This window comes from Castor canadensis, chromosome 2 (genome assembly GCF_047511655.1).
Source record: "Castor canadensis chromosome 2, mCasCan1.hap1v2, whole genome shotgun sequence".
NCBI classification, from domain to species: Eukaryota; Metazoa; Chordata; class Mammalia; order Rodentia; family Castoridae; genus Castor; species Castor canadensis.
The window spans coordinates 20,579,355-20,598,698 of record NC_133387.1 but is presented as its reverse complement, the minus strand read 5'-3'; positions in this window follow the sequence as shown (position 1 = coordinate 20,598,698).

Here is a 19,344-nt window from a genome sequence, read left to right as displayed (position 1 = left end):
CCATGTCTACACAACATTTCCTTGTATGATGATTCCTTGTATAATTCATTTATTTGTTCTTTAGTGATGGACACTTTGACTATTAAGAATGGTGCTACTGTGAAATATCTTAATACATATCTTGGCAAATACGTTTCTGTTGGATATTCTTGTATCAATCCACATCCAGTCAGGAGTCAGGAAACACACAGTAATCTGAACAGAAATTTTATTATAAAGAATTATTAACTACTATCAGAATGAGTTACTATAAATAGTTAAGAGAACCGCCAAGTTTATTGAACTATCAGATATAGGAAGCAGCTGCTACTTAAGTCAGGCTTTTTGTCCAAGGAAAGAACAAATTTGGAAGAAGGTCCTCACCTCTCTCCTCCCCAAGAGAGATTAAAGACTTATTGAAAAGGGTGGGGCTATAGGCCTTTGGCCAGCAGAGAAGTTCAGTGAGGTGCTGATGAGACTTGCTAGGAGCCATCCTCTGGGCTCCAGCTGGGACACTGGCCAACTCACTGGGAAACCATGGTACAAGTGATGTACTTGCTAGGAAGTTGGCCAAACCCCTGGCAGAACTTTCTGGATACCACTTGTAAGGATCCTACTGCTGAACTCACTCGGGTGAATGCTCGGGATTGTCCCACATGCCGAGTAAGCACTTCAGGAACAAGAAGAGAAGAGAACGCAACTGAAGCAGGAAGAGAAGCCAACCCAATTGCAGTCTCCACAATCTTTCCCATTACAAAGGCCCACATTATACTACCAGGTAGAGGAAAAATGCACACAGGGTCCAGCATTTTAAGTGGGGCCATGAAGGGTGAATATGGAGGCGATAGGCTGTCAACTGACAACTGGAACATCTGGGAGATTATTTCAGGGGTCACATCAACTTCCACATTTTAATTATTTCATCATAAAACCAGTGTAGTTATGGCCTTATCTCCCAGTTTTTTTTTTTAAAGTCCTTTCCACCTGAATTCAAAATTCCAACATCTTTGAATGAATAGCAGCTTCTTAGACAGTAGCTGGGCTCGGCAGGTTTAAACCTCTATGCAGTGCGCCCTTGTGAGGGAGGGAGAGCCTGTTGCTTGGGACTGTCCGTCGTCTTTGCCTAAGTGTTGTCAGTGAGAGAAACTGTCAAGGTGGTTTTAAAAAGCCACTTTTACTTCTCATTTCAGCCACTCAGACATATTTTGAATCATTTATAAAATCCACTTAACCAAGCTGTTGACAAAAAATTAAGTAAGATGACTCCTGTGGGAGACTGCTTGATAAGTCTCAAGTTGTCAGTCCTACAGAGATATGTCATTTGATCTTTTAAAAATCTATTTTCCATAGTTATCATAAGAGGATGATTTTCTCGTCTCTACATCACATAAATCTTGAGCTGCTTGGAGCTGTGCATAAGAGAGACACACTATAAATATCCTCAAGGTATTATTTATAAAGTCAAAATCATCTAGTTACTTATTTCATAGGAATTGGTAGATTTATGTACTTCAGCTTCTTTAAGGGCATTATTAAAAGACAGGTTTTATTTTTCAGATTTCCATAGTTAAGGATAACAGAGTTTTGGCGAAGAAGGAAACCTTTTCAACCAGAATGCTAGTGGTTTAATGGCAAGCGCTCATTGGTTCCTGGCAACCTCCATTCTATTTTCTGCCTCAGAGAACTTCATTATTCTTGGTTCCTTGTATGGAATCATACAGTATCTATCCTTTCATCACTGGCTTATTTCACAATGTCCTCAAGGCTCATCCATGTTGTAACGTGTCAGAATTTCCTTGTTTTTAAAGACTGAATAATCTTCCACTTTATGTATATACCACAGTTAGTTTATCCATTCACCTGTTACTATGGTCTAGATTTGACTTTGAATATGTTGCCCAAAGTTTTTTGTGCTGGGAGGTTGGTCCCCAGTGTGGTGATGCTGAGAAATGGTGTACCTTTCAGAGGTGGGAGTTGGTTGGGAGGAGAGGATTACATCTGTAAGAAGGGATTAATGCTTTTCTCCAGGCAGTGCCTTCTCATTCTTGTGAGAAGTCGCAGAAGAGTGGGTTGTTATAAATTGAGGCCACCTCATGCCTTTGGCCCCTTCTGCGTGCTGCTGATTCGCTTTATGTTTTTCTATCATGATGTGACACAGTCAGGGGTGGTTCACCTGGATGTTGGCACCATACTATTTGAACCCTCTAGCTACTAGAATCATGAGCCAAATAAACCTCTTCTCTGTATAAAGTATTCAGCCCCTGATATTTTGTTGTAGCAGCAGACAATGAACTAATACATTCCATCAATGGACAGTTTAGTTGCACCTATTATTTGACTATTGTGAATGAAGCTTGGAATGTGGTTATATAAATTTCACTTCAAGACCCTGCTTTCAGTTATTTTGGGGACATAGCTAAAAGTGGAATTCATGGATCATGGTAATTCTATGTTTAATTTTTTGGAACATCCATTCTGGTTTCCACAGCAGCTGCATCACTTTATATAGTAAAATGATTACTAAAAGTAACCAAGGGTTCCCATTTCTCTACATCCTTGCCAAAACTTGACCTTTGCCAATGCTTGCCATTTTCTGGTAGTCATCTAATGAATATGAGCTGACATCTCATTCTGGGTTTGGTTTGCATTTGCCTAATGATTACTGATGTTAAGCATCTGTTTAAGCATCTCTTAACATGTTAAGCATCTCTTCATTTAAGCACATAAGCGGATCTTTGGAGAAATATCTATTGAAATTCTCTAAATTCACATTTTTTTTCTTGGCGACACTGAGTTTGAACTCAGAGCCTCATGCTTGCTAGGCAGGAGCTCTTATGCTTGAGCCATTCTACCAGCCCTCAAATTCACATTTTTAAAGCATGGTGTATAATACTCTTTGAACTTCTGTAGGCTACTTGCTTCTGACCCCTAATTATGCCCTAAACAACAGAGCCAGAAAAAGGGGGAAGCAGCCTTTGAACACCACTTGCTTGACACCTGCTCAATTTCTACCACCATCTTTCTCCTACTATCTTCCATTTGGGATAAATGACACTTTTTACTCCTTCATCTAAGCATTTATCCTAGATTTGGTTTTAAATTTACAATATATACCTGGGTACAAAATTCAAAAGGCATAAAGAATACTAGGGTGAAATAGTTTTCCTTCTTTTTCTGAACCCCAGTGGGTCAGTATCCCTACATTAAGGCTACCACTATCACTTGTGCTTATGCATTATTGAAGTAGCAAATGCATAAGGTTTTTTCACTTGGACACTATTTTTTCCTTAATATCTCTTGGAAAATGTTCCATATTAGCCCTGTGTTATTCTTTTTAATGACTGCTTGATATTCAATTTACACATGTTTTATTTAGCTAGTCCCCTGTTGTTAGATGTTTGGGTTGTTTCCAATCTTTGCTCCAACAAAAAGCATGGCATTGAATATCACGAGCAGGTACTTTTGAGTAAACTAGGTGGACAACTAGCTGTTACTTAGCCATAACACTTAGTCAAATGAACCGATTGACATATTTTAGAATTTTAACTAGGATTAATAGAATTAGCTTTCAAAGGGCTCCTGTAGGCAAGGATACTTCTTTCTAAGTCTTCTCTCTGTAAACAGGATACTTAAAAAAAAAAAAGACCAAAGCAGATATTTGTGTTGCACAATATAGAATATTACAAATCATACTTCATGCACTGTTTGAAAACTACAACCTAATAGTAATTCCTCACAGATCCAATATCACTAGGAAATAACCAGTTCCAATTGAGCAAGAATTTCCAAATAATGAATCAATTTTAGAACTGAAATGTATTGTACTACAATCATTTTCACTGGAAGTTTTCATGCAATCTTCTTCTTTATCAAGTATAATACACTGACCACTGGCCACCCGTGTGCACTCAACATTGTGTTTTGAGCATCTGTTACTAGCATGTTGGTTCTTACTAAGTCAGGGAACCATGGTCCCGGGCCCTGATAGAAAAGGGCCCCATTCCTGCAGGAAACCATCTCTGGTGGCTGAGGGCTGATTGGTGTTCCTCCAGTGCCCTCTAGTGGGTGGTACTCACGCCTGGTCTATCTGTTAACAGTTAAAGACTTTGCCTTGCCTTTCTTCCTCCACACCATATCCTAAGTTCTGTGAGGGCAAGGATGATGTTCTTGTCACTTTTGTGTACCCAACTCCTGACAAAGTGCCTAGTCTGCAATAGTCACCTCCAAATATTTTTCAAGTGAATGAATCACTGGTTAAATAAATGAAGGAGCAAATGAGTAGATTCCTGTATTCCTTTCATTGAGTTTTTCCTTCTGCTTTTTGTAGTTTTCATCCCTGTCTTCTTTCACACTGTCACTATGTTTATGTTTGGGGTGTTGACTTTTGGCCTCTTCCCCTTCCACCCCTGTGTAGCCTGAGAAACCCACTGAGTGAGCATGTAAAGTTGGGACTTAAGGATAGGTAAGGAAAGGAGGCTCCCTCTAACTCAAGTTTATAGCTTTAGTGCATAATCTTTCTGACAGGTAGCTCGGGAATTCAAAGACATATTTTGTTTCCCTCTTGGCTATGTGTTCTGAGAGCTTGTTTGGAGGTTCTAGCAGGGGAGCGCAGCTACTCGTATACCCTTGACCGAAGAACGGTCCTCCTCTATCGGGGATGGTCGTCCTCTTCGACCGAGCGCGCAGCTTCGGGAGGGACGCACATGGAGCGGTGAGGGAGGAAGGGGACACCCGCCTAGCCAGCCAGATCAGCCGAATCAACCCTGGCGATCAATGGGGTGACAGATGTCGCAGCCAGATCGCCCTCACATCCGGCTATGTGTTCTGAATTGAGTTGTCGATCAGATGATCGGGAGGTTAAAAAAGTTACTTCTGTTTGGTAAATCTGCAGAAATTCATGAAAAGTCTGGTTACGTGGCTAACACAAGGCTAAGAAACAGAATTATATACCACAGTGCCTGCACATGGCACAGCTTAAGGTGTATTTATTGGTAAGGAAAAGAAAAGCACCCATCACCTTCAGTAATAACAGTGAATGAACACTTGTGCAATGCCAGGTATTTTACTCAAATTCTTTCATTTAATCTTCATAAACATCCAATGAGGTAGACACTGTTGGTGTATCCATTAGATAGCTGAGCAAATTGAGGTTTGGAGAGATTAAAAGGTTGTCCAAGGTGTTTGAAGTTGTGAACTTGTCTAACACCCTGATCCCTCTGATTCTAGAGACCACAGTCAAAACTGCTTCACTCCACTGACCCAGGAGGATTTTCAGCTTCATCAGTCAGGAAAGATAATTACACACAAAACCAGCAAGATTTCTCAAAATGCTCCAGTGCCTGGATTGGCCCCTAGTGCCTCTCTCCTGCTCACCTCCTGCACTTTCCTGGGCAACCTGCTCTCCAGCCACATTGGGCTCCTTTCCTCTCCTGCATGTTGAACTCATTTCTGCCCCAGGGCTTTTGCACTGGCCATTCCCCCAAGTATATCTATGGCTTCTTCCTCCCATTCATTTAGTTCTGTTTTTACATGTTACTTTTCTGGAGAGAGCTTTCCTGACCACCTTACCTAAAATAGCATCCCCTAACACATCTGAATTTGCCCTTTATTCATTTCCCCTATTTTGCCATTACCAAATAGGACATTAATTATTTTTCACATATTTAGGGTTATTTTGACTATCTTTTCTACTTGGTAGTAAATTCCAGGAGGCTAGGGACTTGGGATGCCTGTGCCTAGAACAGTGCCTGGCACATAGTACTCAATGCATACCTGTCAAATGGACAGATTCATTTATTATATGCCAGCCTTCTTTAAGATAGCCGACATGTATTGAATGGCAGTCCTGTCCCAGGCATTTTGCCAGATGTTTCACATTATGGGATCTCATATATTACTCTGCACAGTCCTATGGGAGAGGTGTATTATTTTATAAGGAAGTCAAGTTCAGAGAGCTTGAATAACATGCTCCCAGGCAGTGAGCCCCTGAGCATGGCCCCCACACAGCTTGCTGCCCTTGTGTTTCCTGCAATGGATTCTGTTCTGGGACTTCATTCCTGCCTGAGTTTACTTTTCTTGCAGAGCAACAGTCTTTGTGTCCAAGGCTTTTGTAGCAAGTAGTTTCTCTTCCATTTTTGCACTGATATTTCAACTAGTTCTAAAGGCAGAGAAGAAATTGGATGGGGGCTTTTCAAGCTATAGCCTGACACCCATGGCATCACCTCACAAGGTCAGGGTGTGGGGCAGAGGCTCAAGTAGGATAAGGTTTCATCTGGGATCTTTCAGGTCCCCCTTCCCCACTTTTTCCAACCATGACAGATGGCTCACTAGGAACATAAACTCTTTGTCCAGTAATGAGGAAAGCGAGGAACATCAAGTTGGGGAAGATTTTAGTTTCTTGCCCACCCCATTGATACAGGAAAGCTCATTCCTATGCAGAGCTTGAAGTTCCTGAAGTTTCCAATGCTGTGTTAAAAGATTTTATTTTTTTTAAGTGGAGAGTTTGTAACCTGCTTGCCTTGCACTGTTCTGGTTGCTGGGGGTTCCACTGTGTGCTCTGAGAATAGACAGGTAGCCTCTGAGCCTGACTGCAGAAGTGACATCCTTAGGATGGAACCTGGAGGTACTGGAGCAAACTCACCCGATTCACATTAGCTTGTTCTTTGGGGGAAGGGCTGAGGGGAGGCAGTTCTTTTTTTTCCCCTGCACATAAAAACAACTCAGAATTAATATCACCTCTGTTTCTCAAGAGGCATCAATGTGGTGGTCTGGATTTTTATTAAAGATAAAATTTTGCAGAGGGGAAAGTTTAGCAGAGGCTGGGGGGATAGGAAAGGGAAGATGTTGATCACAGGGTACAAAGTTTCATTTAGACTGGAGGAATATGTTTTAGTGATCTGTTACACTCTACAATGACCATAGTTAATAATAATGTATTGTGTATTTCCAAATTGCCAAAAGAATAGATTTTTAAAAACATTCTTACCACAAAAAATTGATAAAAATGTTTGATGTGATGAATATACCAATTGCCCCAATCTGATCATTAACAAGATATTCATGTACAGAAGCACCTCACTGTACGCCATAACTATGTGCAATGGTTATGTCAATTAAAAACTTAAAAGTCTGGAAGAGAAGTTGGTGAGGTGATGAATATGTAATTAGTTTGACTGACTGTAATGTACACATAGCTTAATTGATCCTATATGTACACACAGATCAAAAGATCCTACTGTACCTCATAAATGCACACAATTATTACTCGCCAATTAGGAATAGCAAATCACATATATCTGCAAAAACTCAAATAAATGTTTTGGCATTGCTTTACTGCGGTTGCTCTGGAGTCAGCTCTTGGTTCCCTCCCTCATGCCCCAGACACCCATAATTTCATGAAATAGGATACGGAGTGTTGCTGAGGCAGGCAGGCAGCAGCTTTGCAGAGCACTTCTAGTTGGTGCTCCATCAAGCCTGTAGTGGTGACTGAGGATAGGGAGTCTACAATCGCCCCCAAGCGGCCAAGTCTTGATAAGGCAGCCAGGAGGACCCTGGGACCAAGATGCATTGTGAAATCATTTGAAGCAGGAAAAACTGAGATGCTCACACAGATCTGTGACAGGGTGCCACTATCTACATGTCACAGTTCTTGGAAAAAAAAAAGAGAAGCCCAAAGAGGTTGATAGGTAGTTAATCCAAGGTCACACACCTAGGATTTCCTTCTCTGTTTAAAAGCCTTCATTGATTTCATATCTGTATAGGAAATAAAACCCCAAACTTCCTTCTAGGGCTCTTCACACCCAACTTCCCAGGCCCAGTTCTCAACTTTCTACCACCTGCACTTTGACCTGGGCTACACAGAGCCACATTGACCTCCCTGCACTTGCAGTTATGTCCTGCCTTGGTGCTTTGTATCTGTTCTTCTCCCCAGTGTCCTCCCTTTAGGGCCACCTGGCAAATGTTTGCTCAGGTGTGGTAGGAAGTCCCTGACCTCATCCTAAGTTGGGGGCCCCTTAAGGAGCTCCATAGCATGTGTTTCATCCATTTTCCACAACACTACAATTCACCACAAACACAAGCCCAACGAGCATTTCCAGACAGCACTATTTAGTGGCTTTGCACAGAGCACAGAAGCAAGGTTCAAAGTCCAAATGGAGTCCTGGAATCCGTGCTATCTTCTCAGTGCCTAGCATAATAATTGGTTTATAACAGAGGCCCAATAAAAACTTGCTAAATGAATGAGTGAACGAATGAATGATTCTGTGTGGACCAGAGCTAACACAGGCTTCGGAGAGCCTGGAGATGCAAACCTGGACATCCAACTGAACAACAAAGCATATTATTAGGACATATGTCTCTTTTCTTCTTTTCCCTTGATTTATTTGGATATTTTCTCCTGTTTACTATAGAATAAAAGTAAAGGTACAGAAAAATACCAAGAAAAATTAAAAATAACCCTTCCTCCCATTCCTGAGAATGACAGTTTTCCAGAATCTTGGATTTTGATAGTATTATTAACCATTTTGTGGTATTCATTATTCAGTTTTTATTGGTTTTAACATAGCTATAAGTGGCCTGTGGCAGATGAGACAAGACATAGTTAGGCATGAGGTTTCCTTTTCAACAAATTTACTCTCTGAAAAGAGCTACTTTCTGTCAACTGCTACTAGTTTATCTCGGAAATAGCCTTTCTATAGCTTCTTTCCTCCCCTCAGTAGTGAATAGTCTAGAAGAATATTGGCTGATTCATAAAAACCAGTCAACTCCTCAAAGGAATAGCAGTGCTTCACTTTGTCATATACAACAGTACAGGTTACTCTCCACTGTCTCTCCAGGTTCAGTTTTCACCCTCGTCTGTCCTGCTCTGAACCCTGAGACTCCCATCTCAATGCAACACATCACCCAGGCTCTCTTGCTCTTTGGCTTCTGATTGAGTTTGGTAAATAGAACATATCAGCCAGAAGGACAGAGGATGGAAAGAGAAAGATCTTGGAATCTTTATTCTCCCTGTTCCTTGAACCATGAGGAAAGTTTCTGGCAATGGCTGCCATCTATCTACTTCTGGCCATAATTCCTGCTAGAAGGGTCTTCTCCCATCAGTATCACTCAAGGCAATAATAATGTCCCCTCTTGTGTCCTTTTAGGCCTAACTAACTAAGAACCTGCATTTGGCTGAGAGAATTCTAAAATCTTGACCAAGTTCTCCCAGTAAATGTCAGAACTAAGACTTGAACCTGGGTCTGTCTAGTACCATAGCCTGTGATCTGACGACACTCAATAAAATGTTTGCTTAACAGCACCAATATTCAAGGTGGGATACACATGGGCAAAGCTGTGTGACATTTTCATATGTCTGTGGGAGCAGGCAGCAATACAGTCAGGGAGTTAACTGCTTTCTACTGTTGCTAGTCCCTGGATGTTTCACCATTCTTTGTTAGCTCTCCTAACCCTGGGTACATTTCTGTAGAATTTCCCTCATAAATTCTCTTTAATTAGACTTTAGAGTGTGTCATCTGTTTTCTTCTGAGACCCTGATTTACTTAGGGTCAAAATCTGTTCTGTATTCATTGTGCATCTACTTATTCCCCAATGTAATATAACCATTGATTTTTGAAGATAAGGCCCTGTAGAGTAGGGGCTGACAAACTGTGAATGAGGAGGATAGTACACAGTTGTTCACTGTTTGGTTTTGTAAGTAAAGTTTTACTGGACCCAAGCCAGTCCATTTATGTACATACTATCTGTGGCTGGCTTTTGCACTACAGTTGTTGTCATTGCTCATGATCTTTGATCAGAAGATTTTCAAATTCTTTGTGTCCCACATGGAACCATCCAGGCAGAACACAAGGATGTAGTAAGGGAGGTAATAGAGTTTATCAGAGGTAAGGGAAAGGCATTGCAAAAAGCAAAAGTGGCTCCATCTGGTCAGGCGGGCCATGTGGAATGGAAGTGGGAAGTAGAGAGAGATGAAGCTCTCTGTTACAAAGTGTTTTTTAAAAGGTCGCCCTGCAAACACAACAATGGGATTGGACTTTGAGCACATGATAAAAGCAAGAGCACACAGGGAGGGGTGAGGATAGGTAAGACACCTAAAAAATTAGCTAGCATTTGTTGCCCTTAACACAGAGAAACTAAAGCAGATACCTTAAAAGCAACTGAGGCCAATAGGAAAAGGGGACCAGGAACTAGAGAAAAGGTGAGATCAAAAAGAATTAACCTAGAAGGTAACACACACGCACAGGAAATTAATGTGAGTCAACTCCCTGTATAGCTATCCTTATCTCAACCAGCAAAAACCCTTGTTCTTTCCTATTATGGCTTATACTCTCTCTACAACAAAACTAGAAATAAGGGCAAAATAGTTTCTGCTGGGTATTGAGGGGGTGGGGGGGAGAGGGAGGGGGCGGAGTGGGTGGTAAGGGAGGGGGTGGGGGCAGGGGGAAGAAATGACCCAAGCCTTGTACGCACATATGAATAATAAAATAATAATAATAATAAAAAGGTCGCCCTGACCTGTGGAAGGGATAAATTGTGGGCAGTTTTCAATCACCAATAACTGATGAGTGGGGAGAGGTTTGGGTGGGCCCTGGGCTAGAATTTGGGCTACTCTTGGGCTACCCCTGGGCTAAGGGGGTGTTCAGGCTAGGGTGTGATTAATATTTGTGTTTCTTTCTGAGGGTTAATGGAGAGCAGAATCACCCCCAAGGCTTTGTCTTAGAATTTACCACAGCAAAGGATAGCATTGGACTAAGATAAGGAGTTTAGCATGAAATGTGCTGAGAATAAGCCACATGAGGTCTGAGGGGTTCCATGGCCTATTTTTATGTTCTAGCCTGCCTTACAATGATGGAGTTGAGTAGTTGAGACAAAACCTAAAATTTTTACCATCTGATCCTTATCACAAACCATTTACAGCAATCCCTGTGGTAGAACCATGCATATCTCCCCTACACTTAACTCCCTGACTGTATTGCTGTCTGCTCCCACAGACATAAGAAAATGTCACACAGCTTTGTCCATGTGTATCCCACCTTGAATGTTGGTGCTGTTAAGCAAACATTTTATTGAGTGTCGTCAGATCACAGGCTATGGTACTAGACAGACCCAGGTTCAAGTCTTAGTTCTGACATTTACTGGGAGAACTTGGTCAAGATTTTAGAATTCTCTTAGCCAAATGCAGGTTCTTAGTCTGTAAAAGGAGAATAATAATTTCCCTTCCCTCCCTCATAGGCCTGTAGTGAGGAATGAATAAGATGATATGATATAGAATACTTTGCCCAGGGGCTGGCCATGGCAAGTGCTTCATACCGTTCCCTCTAAGTACCAAGCTCTTTGTTAAGAGACAGAACAGAAATGTTCTTAAGACATTATCTTTTGCCTCAAGAAACACACAGATATGATGGGGGAGACAGATGGCTTCCTGTTGATGTTTTCTCATATTTAATCTTGGATTAGAATATAGCTTGAACCCTCTCAATTCACCATCTTCTCCTTTTCAGACTTCTAAACTATCTTGTCTAGTCCCAGCTGGGCAAATTGCAAAACCTCATTTCAGGGGAATGGCCTTCGTTATTGCCACTGACCCCTCTCATCCAATCAGGGTGTCATGTCACTGCTCTGTTAAAGGTGATTTGTGCCCTTTTTGGAGGTTACCACTTCAAGGTCAACCAGTTTCCCTGGTTTGAGGAACAAGATGCAGCCTCGGTGGAATGTCTTTTGCTTTACATGTGCTTCACTGACCTAGGACCCCAGGCTTCATCTGTAGCAGTACATGCCATGCCACCACATTCATCAGAAAGATATCTGTGTACTTATTGGAATTCTGTAGGAGCCTTAGTGACAATACTGAGCTGATGGAAGGGTCTTATGCATCATGAATATGAATATCATTATTCAAATTACTCTGGTAGATGTTGAAGATAAAAGGAAATGTTTTATTTTGTGTTCATTAAGCACTAGAGGGTATGTTTCCCCTGGCTGCTGACTCATTATGCCTGTTATGGTTAATGGGAGTTAAATTCCAACATCAAATCAAGGGGAGAAATGATCCCTCAAGTATTTGGAAAATTTTTCCTCCAAATTGCAGATCAAAACTAGGTTATGAACTTCTACATGGTCTTGCTAATGGTTGAGACTAACTGCATTCTTTGAATTTATTTCTCCAAACACTAACTTTTCCTATGTAGAGATGATTACAGAAATTTTGTAAGCATGAGAGATTGTGAGGTCTACCACAGCCAGCTGTCATGATGGGTTTTCCCTCCAGGGAACAAAAACTAATATGGCATAAATGCTTCATATAGAACAGAAGCTTTGCTATGGCCTCTCACCTACATTTGACAAACCACTAATGAGATATCTTATACATGGGGAAACTGAGGCACAGGGTGGTTAAGTAACTTACCCCAAATTCCATAGCTGATATGAGCTCCTGGCAGAAAACCCAGGGCATTCTAGTTTAGAAACATACCAATCCACTGTTTTCACTATCTCTGTGTCTATCAGATGCCTACTCTATGACAAATGCTATATATGTGGCTGGAGTTTGCATCTACTAAGAACACAAACTGAGCTAGCAAAATCACCAGAGAGGTGTGACTGATTCATAGGAAGCCCTTCAAGCTATCTGCTGGAGTAGCTTTCTCTTCTTCCATGAAACTGCTAATGAGAAAACAAATTAATTATAGATCACTCTGACTGGGGAGCTAGGAAAGTGCTCCTTGGGGGAGAGGAGCATGTGGGGGACAGAGAAAATGTGGGCAAGAAAGAGCATGTTGCTGGGTTGTAGCCTCAGCATACTCGTGAGGTGAGAGTCTCTACTTTGTTACCTCATGGTAGAGGAGACTTCTAGTGACTTCCAGGAGAGAAGTAAGTCCTTCAAGTCTGGCCCCATGCAGGTTTTTATAACATAAAATGTCTCAACTGTGGCATAAGACCTGTCATCATTATCACTGAGATGGGGAAGAAAATTAATCCCTACCCTTTTCATACCATGTTTTCCTGTGACTGTTGTGGGCCCTAAATGGAACACGGCCCAGCTTTGTCTCTTCCTCCCAGGCCGCATTTTCTGGGTTTGGGTAATCTTTGTTGTTCTCCTCTGTGCTGTCTTTGGCTTGGCTCTGTCTGAAGTGAAATGTGGGACCCAGGAGGAAATGGAAATGGATCTACTCAGCAACACTTGGAGCAACAGATGACTCTGCCGAGACCCCACCTGGAAGGCTGTGCTCAGCTCGGAGCACCTAATTACCAGCCAGGTACAGACAAATGGGCTGAGTGTTTGGGGAAAACAACAAGAATGATGGAGAAGGACAACTTGATTTATGAAGAAAGATTAAAAGAGCTGAATAGGTAGAGCCCAGTAAATGATGATGTGCAGGAACTCGGGGACCATCTCCTTATATCCAAAGGTTGTAAACAGTCAGCAGAGTAAGAATTATTTTGGTTAGAGCTAAGAAGTTTAACAAAGAGTAATGAAAAGAAATTTATGATAATAATGGACTGTAATTTTTTTACCTATTCCCAAACCAAGAAACCTCAAAACATTTCATAGTGAAGTATAATGTAGTTGCTACAGTGGGGTGTGTTCAGACTGTAAAGTGGCTTATAATTTAGCTAAAGCTTTTTAAAGAAATAATATTTAGTGAGAGGCTAATGGGCACTTTGTGAATCAAGTGCAGGGACCTGGCTTTGATTTGTTTGCTGCCCACTCTCAGCAGGGGGCAGGTGGAGAATGGTGTTGCTTTGTAGAAATAAGGTGGCTTCCAAAGTTTTCTGAGGCACACATAGTCTGATCTTCATTTTATAGAGAAAAGTAGAAGAATCTTTAGGGGCTGAGAAATGAAGGTCAGAGCAAACCATGCAAGGTTCAGCCCAGTCTCAGGTTTTTGGATGGCTGACTTGGTCAGTTTGGGCTGCTATGAAAATATACCATAGATTGGGTGGCTTATAAAACAACATAAATTTATTGCTCACAGTACTGAAGACTGGAAGTCCAAGATCAAGGTGCTGGCAGATTTGGTGTTTTGTGAATGCCTGCCTTATCATAGAAGGTGACTCTCACTGTGCCTTCCATGGAAGAAGGAACAAAAAGCACTCTGAGGTCTATTTTATAAGGGCACTAATCCCACTCATTAAGACTCAGCTCTCATGATCTCATCACCTCCCAACATCCCACCTCTTAGTACTATGGCCTCAGGGGTTGGGATTTCAGCATATGAATTTGGGTGGTGACCCTGACATTCAGACCATAGCATTTGGGCTAGACCTCCCAGGTCTTCACTCTAATCCTGTGTAGACTTCTGAAACTATGAACTTGTCCAGGTCCCCCTTTTTCAGCCTTGACTTGAGGAGGCAAATCTCTGTCCCTTTTCTGATTATGAGACTGAAGAATGAGTAAACCTTTGCTTTTTGCTCTTCCCTTTGCTTAGAGTGCTCCTGACTCATGTCTACATTTCTCACTTCCTTACTTCATTCAGATTCTGCTCAAATGCCAATTTTATTTTATTTTTTGTGGTGTTGAGGATGGAACCCAGGGCCTCATGCTTGGTACACATGTGCTCCACTACTGAGATACACCTCAAGCTTAACTGTTAAGGGGACAGTAGTTAGTTACTCTGTTTGAAATAGCAGTATCCTCCCTATTCCATCTCTCTCTTCCCCCTCACTCTTTGTTATTTTTGAGTTCTTTTCAGCCAGGCACAAGTGGCTCACTCCTGTAATCCAAGCTACTTGGAAGGCTGAGACTGGGAGAATTGGGTCCCAGGCTAGCCCAGGGCAAAAAGTTAGAGAGACTCCACATCCAATAACTGCATGTGGTGATGCATGCCAGTCATCCTACTATTCAGGAGGCTGAGAAGGGGAGGATCATGGTTTCAGGCTAGCTGGGGCAAAAAACAGTTTATGATTCCCCATCTCAATGGGAAAAAGCTGGGGAGGGTGAAGGGGGGTGTGTCCTCTCATCCTCCTAAAATAGGAGGATCATGGTTCAAGCTAGCCTGCGCAAAAAGTGAGACTTTTTCTCCAACTAACCAGGGAAAAAAGGGGTGGAGGCATGACTCAATCAATAGAGTGTACCTGTGCAAAGCCCTGAGTTCAAACCCTAGTATTGCCAAAAAGAGCTCTTTCCAATATCTGAAATTATTGTAAGTATATTATATTAATGTTTGTTTTCTGTCTCCTCTGACTTGAATGCAAGCTCCTTAAGGACCAAGACTTCATCTTTTCTGTTCACTGCTATGTCACCAACATCTTCACTACATCCTGGTCATGTGTGCTCTGTACATATTACCTGTTGTATCTTGGGTTTCTCAAATAAAAAAACCTTTCAGGTTGCATCTGTAGTTTATGTCTGCCTCATATTTTTAAATCTCTTAACATTTGAACTCTCTCAATAGTCCTGGGGAATACACTAATGCTCTTCTTTCTAATTAAAAGAGAACATCTGAGGCACAAAATTCACAACTTGAAAAAAATAGCCATGGCAAAAAAGTTTTTAAAAACTCAAAAAAAAAAAAAGTGGACATGTCAAGAGCCTGATTTATACCCAGAGCTCCTGAGTTCTCACAGCTTTGTTTAGTCTTTGGGCATCTAGAGCCCAAGTTTTATTTCTATAAGCTTCTTGCTTCCTATGCCATGCAAACTTGTAGAAAGTCATAAAGGGACTATAAAGAAACTCTTCATGCAGAATTGGATAAGTGTATAAAGTAATGATCTCATTATAGGAAAATCTATAAATCTGAGCCAACTCCCCTTGGCCGCTAATTATAGGAACCTGAAGCCTCTGGCACTGGTTGGTTGTACAATATATACTTCAATTGGCTGTGAACTTCGCTGTTCCAAGTAGCTGGGAGAGGAGAAGAGGTGCTTTGCTGCTGAGTTTTTTCTGCCTTCCATCTGGTTAAGATTCTTAATGGCTGTACACATGGCTGGTGAATTTTTCCATCTAAGTTTTCAATGATTGTCTTTAACTTGTTATTTGCGGATGCATCAAGAGAATTTGGAAGTTTCTTTCTCTAACTCCCTGGTTGGCTGGTGTCAGCATCATTTTTATTTTTTGTCATTAATATGGAATGAACAATATGCCAGGTAGCACTGTGGGGACCTGGAGGAGGCAGACACAGTCCTTGGCCAGAGGCCTCAGAGGAATGCTTTTCACAGAAGTTTTGAGAAGTTAAACTACATGCCACAACTATTGCAGTCCTGGAAAATGAGGTCACGATGTGCCACTGTGTGTGGGGTCACTTTATCATTAGAAGGGAGTTCAGGGTGATCATTTGGCCAAGGTTGACCCAGAATGGTCCAGCCAAAGGGAGAGCTCCTTTTGAGGCCTATGTGATGGCTTTTCCCTTTCCAGAAACCAGACACTCATTCACATTTGGTGTTAATGCCTTGCTTCGTTTTTGCAGACAGTTTTACTCTTCCCAACAGCTCAGACAGTAGGCCAGCCGGCATAGTGGTACCTATAACCATGAGCTGCAGACAAAATGATAAAAGAACCCAGAGTCCAGAGCCCAGTGGCTTTCTTCCATTTGCAATTATTCTCCTTATAGACTCAGATGTCATTTGGGAAGATCAAATTTGAAATGCAAGAACAAAAACGCCATGTGTCAGCTAGGAAGTCTCTTTCTGGAGAGAAAGCATTAATACAGCCCACCTCAGACACTTGGTGCTGACTTCCAAGAGCAGGTCGGTAATGATTAAGAGACCCCTTTTCTTTCTTGTTAATCAATGTTTTTTCTTTCTTTTTGGTCTTTTACTCGCAGGGGGGCAGTTCATGAACTCAGTGAATGAAGTGGGCTTTGGGAGGGAGGGAATGAGGTTCATTTGCTGTGATTTGTCAAAGGAAAGACTAAATTATAAAGAATTTAAAACTCTTAATTTTCTTTTCTTTTATTCCTAGAATTATATTATTCTTAGAATTTTATATTATTCCTAGAACACTTTGAGTGTTCTGATGAGTTTGGTTTTGTAGATAAAAAAGAAACCTGGAAAGCAGAAACAGAACCAATAATGGACTGCTTGTTTCAACATTCTTTCCCTATTGGTTTTAACAGAGGGACTTCCTTATTGTGCTGCTCATCAGGTAAACAGCGCCCCTTTGACTGCTGTGAGTCTCCTGGTTTTTGTGGGGTTTTTTGGGAGAGGAGGGTGTTGTTCGTGTGTTTGTTTGTTTGCTTGCTTTAAAAAATCTGTGTTTTTTAAAACTGAACATTTTAGTGTTCAGTTTGGTTACATAGCAGCTGGGAAGAGCGACCCCATGCTGCTTTGGTCTGGTCTGCTGGGGCCTAGTGCAGGGGACTAGTGTACAACTATGGCCTACTACAAATTGTGTTTAATAGATGCTACATTTTGTGAAAATCATTACGCATATTGACTTATTTTGGCTCTCCAAATGGTGAAGGACAATGTTTGAATGTATTCAGCACAATTTGAGCATATTGCCCTAGGGCTCGGTATGCAAGTGCTCTGGGCCTGGGGCCTGGTAAGACCAGGACCATTGGGATCTCAGAGAGTGTTTCCTCTTTATCTATCAGATGTCATGCTTATTTGTACACTTTGAACATGCTCAGGATATAACAAAAGCCAGAGATCGAAACAGGCAGGGTGTGTGCAGTTGTTTTGAGCAATGGGCAGATTGATGATTTCAATTGTGTCTGGCAGAATGGCTCAGGAGATAAGAGTGCCGGTCTAGTGAGCATGAGGCCCTGAGTTCAAACCTCATCTTGCAAAAAAAAAAAAAAGAAAAGAAAAGAAAAAACTTTGCACACTAAGAAAAAACCACACTAAGAAAAAACCACACTAAGATTCCACCTCACCCCTGTTAGAATAGCCATCATCAGCAACACCACCACCAACAGGTGTTGGCGAGGATGCGGGGGAAAAAGGAACCCTCTTACACTGTTGGTGGGAATGTAGACTAGTACAACCACTCTGGAAAAAAATTTGGAGGCTACTTAAAAAGCTGGACATCGATCTACCATTTGATCCAGCAATACCACTCTTGGGGATATACCCAAAAGACTGTTACTCCAGAGGCACCTGCACATCCATGTTTATTGCGGCACTATTCACAATAGCCAAGTTATGGAAACAGCCAAGATGCCCCAGCACTGACGAATGGATTAAGAAAATGTGGTATCTATACACAATGGAATTTTATGCAGCCATGAAGAAGAACGAAATGTTATCATTCGCTGGTAAATGGATGGAATTGGAGAACATCATTCTGAGTGAGGTTAGCCTGGCTCAAAAGACCAAAAATCGTATGTTCTCCCTCATATGTGGACATTAAATCAAGGGCAAACACAACAAGGGGATTGGACTATGAGCACATGATAAAAGCGAGAGCACACAAGGGAGGGGTGAGGATAGGTAAGACACCTAAAAAACTAGCTAGCATTTGTTGCCTTAACGCAGAGAAACTAAAGCAGATACCTTAAAGCAACTGAGGCCAATAGGAAAAGGGGACCAGGAACTAGAGAAAAGGTTAGATCAAAAAGAATTAACCTAGAAGGTAACACCCACACACAGGAAATCAATGTGAGTCAATGCCCTGTATAGCTATCCTTATCTCAACCAGCAAAACCCCTTGTTCCTTCCTATTATTGCTTATACTCTCTCTACAACAAAATTAGAAATAAGGGCAAAATAGTTTCTGCTGGGTATTGAGGGGGGGAGCGGGAGGGGGTGGAGTGGGTGGTAAGGGAGGGGGTGGGTGCAGGGGGGAGAAATGAACCAAGCCTTGTATGCACATATGAATAATAAAAGAAAAATGAAAAAAAAAAAAAAAAAAAAAAAAAGAAAAGAAAAGAAAAAACTTTGCATAATTTTATTCAATGCATAAACTTTGCATTGAATTTTGGACTGGTGGAGTAGCTCAAGAGGTAGAATACCTGTCTAGCAAGTGTAAGGCCCTAAGTTCAAACCCCAGTACTGCCAAAAAAATAATAATACAATTTCAATTGAGTTGTGTATTCATGAAAATGACTTTTAAATTCAATTTAATTTTTAATTGACAAACAATAATTACATATGTTTAGGGGTACAATGTGATGTTTTGATATGCATTTACATTGTGGACTGATTAAGTCAAGCTAATTAATTAGCATATCCATCACCTCACATACCCATCAATTAGAAATGATTTTGGGGAGTCTTTCTATCAAGCTTTAACTTAAGATTAAAGCTTGTGAAGTTCGCCCATAAAGGTAAATTGAAATTTCATTCTAATGGGAAACCCTAAAGATGGCAAAGACTGTTATGAGTTATGGGAAAAGTAGATATTTTGAGATCAGGTGGATCTGGCTTTAAATCCTGAGTCTGTTTAGTCTTAGCTATTGAGACTGATGTGAATTGTCACATCTTCAG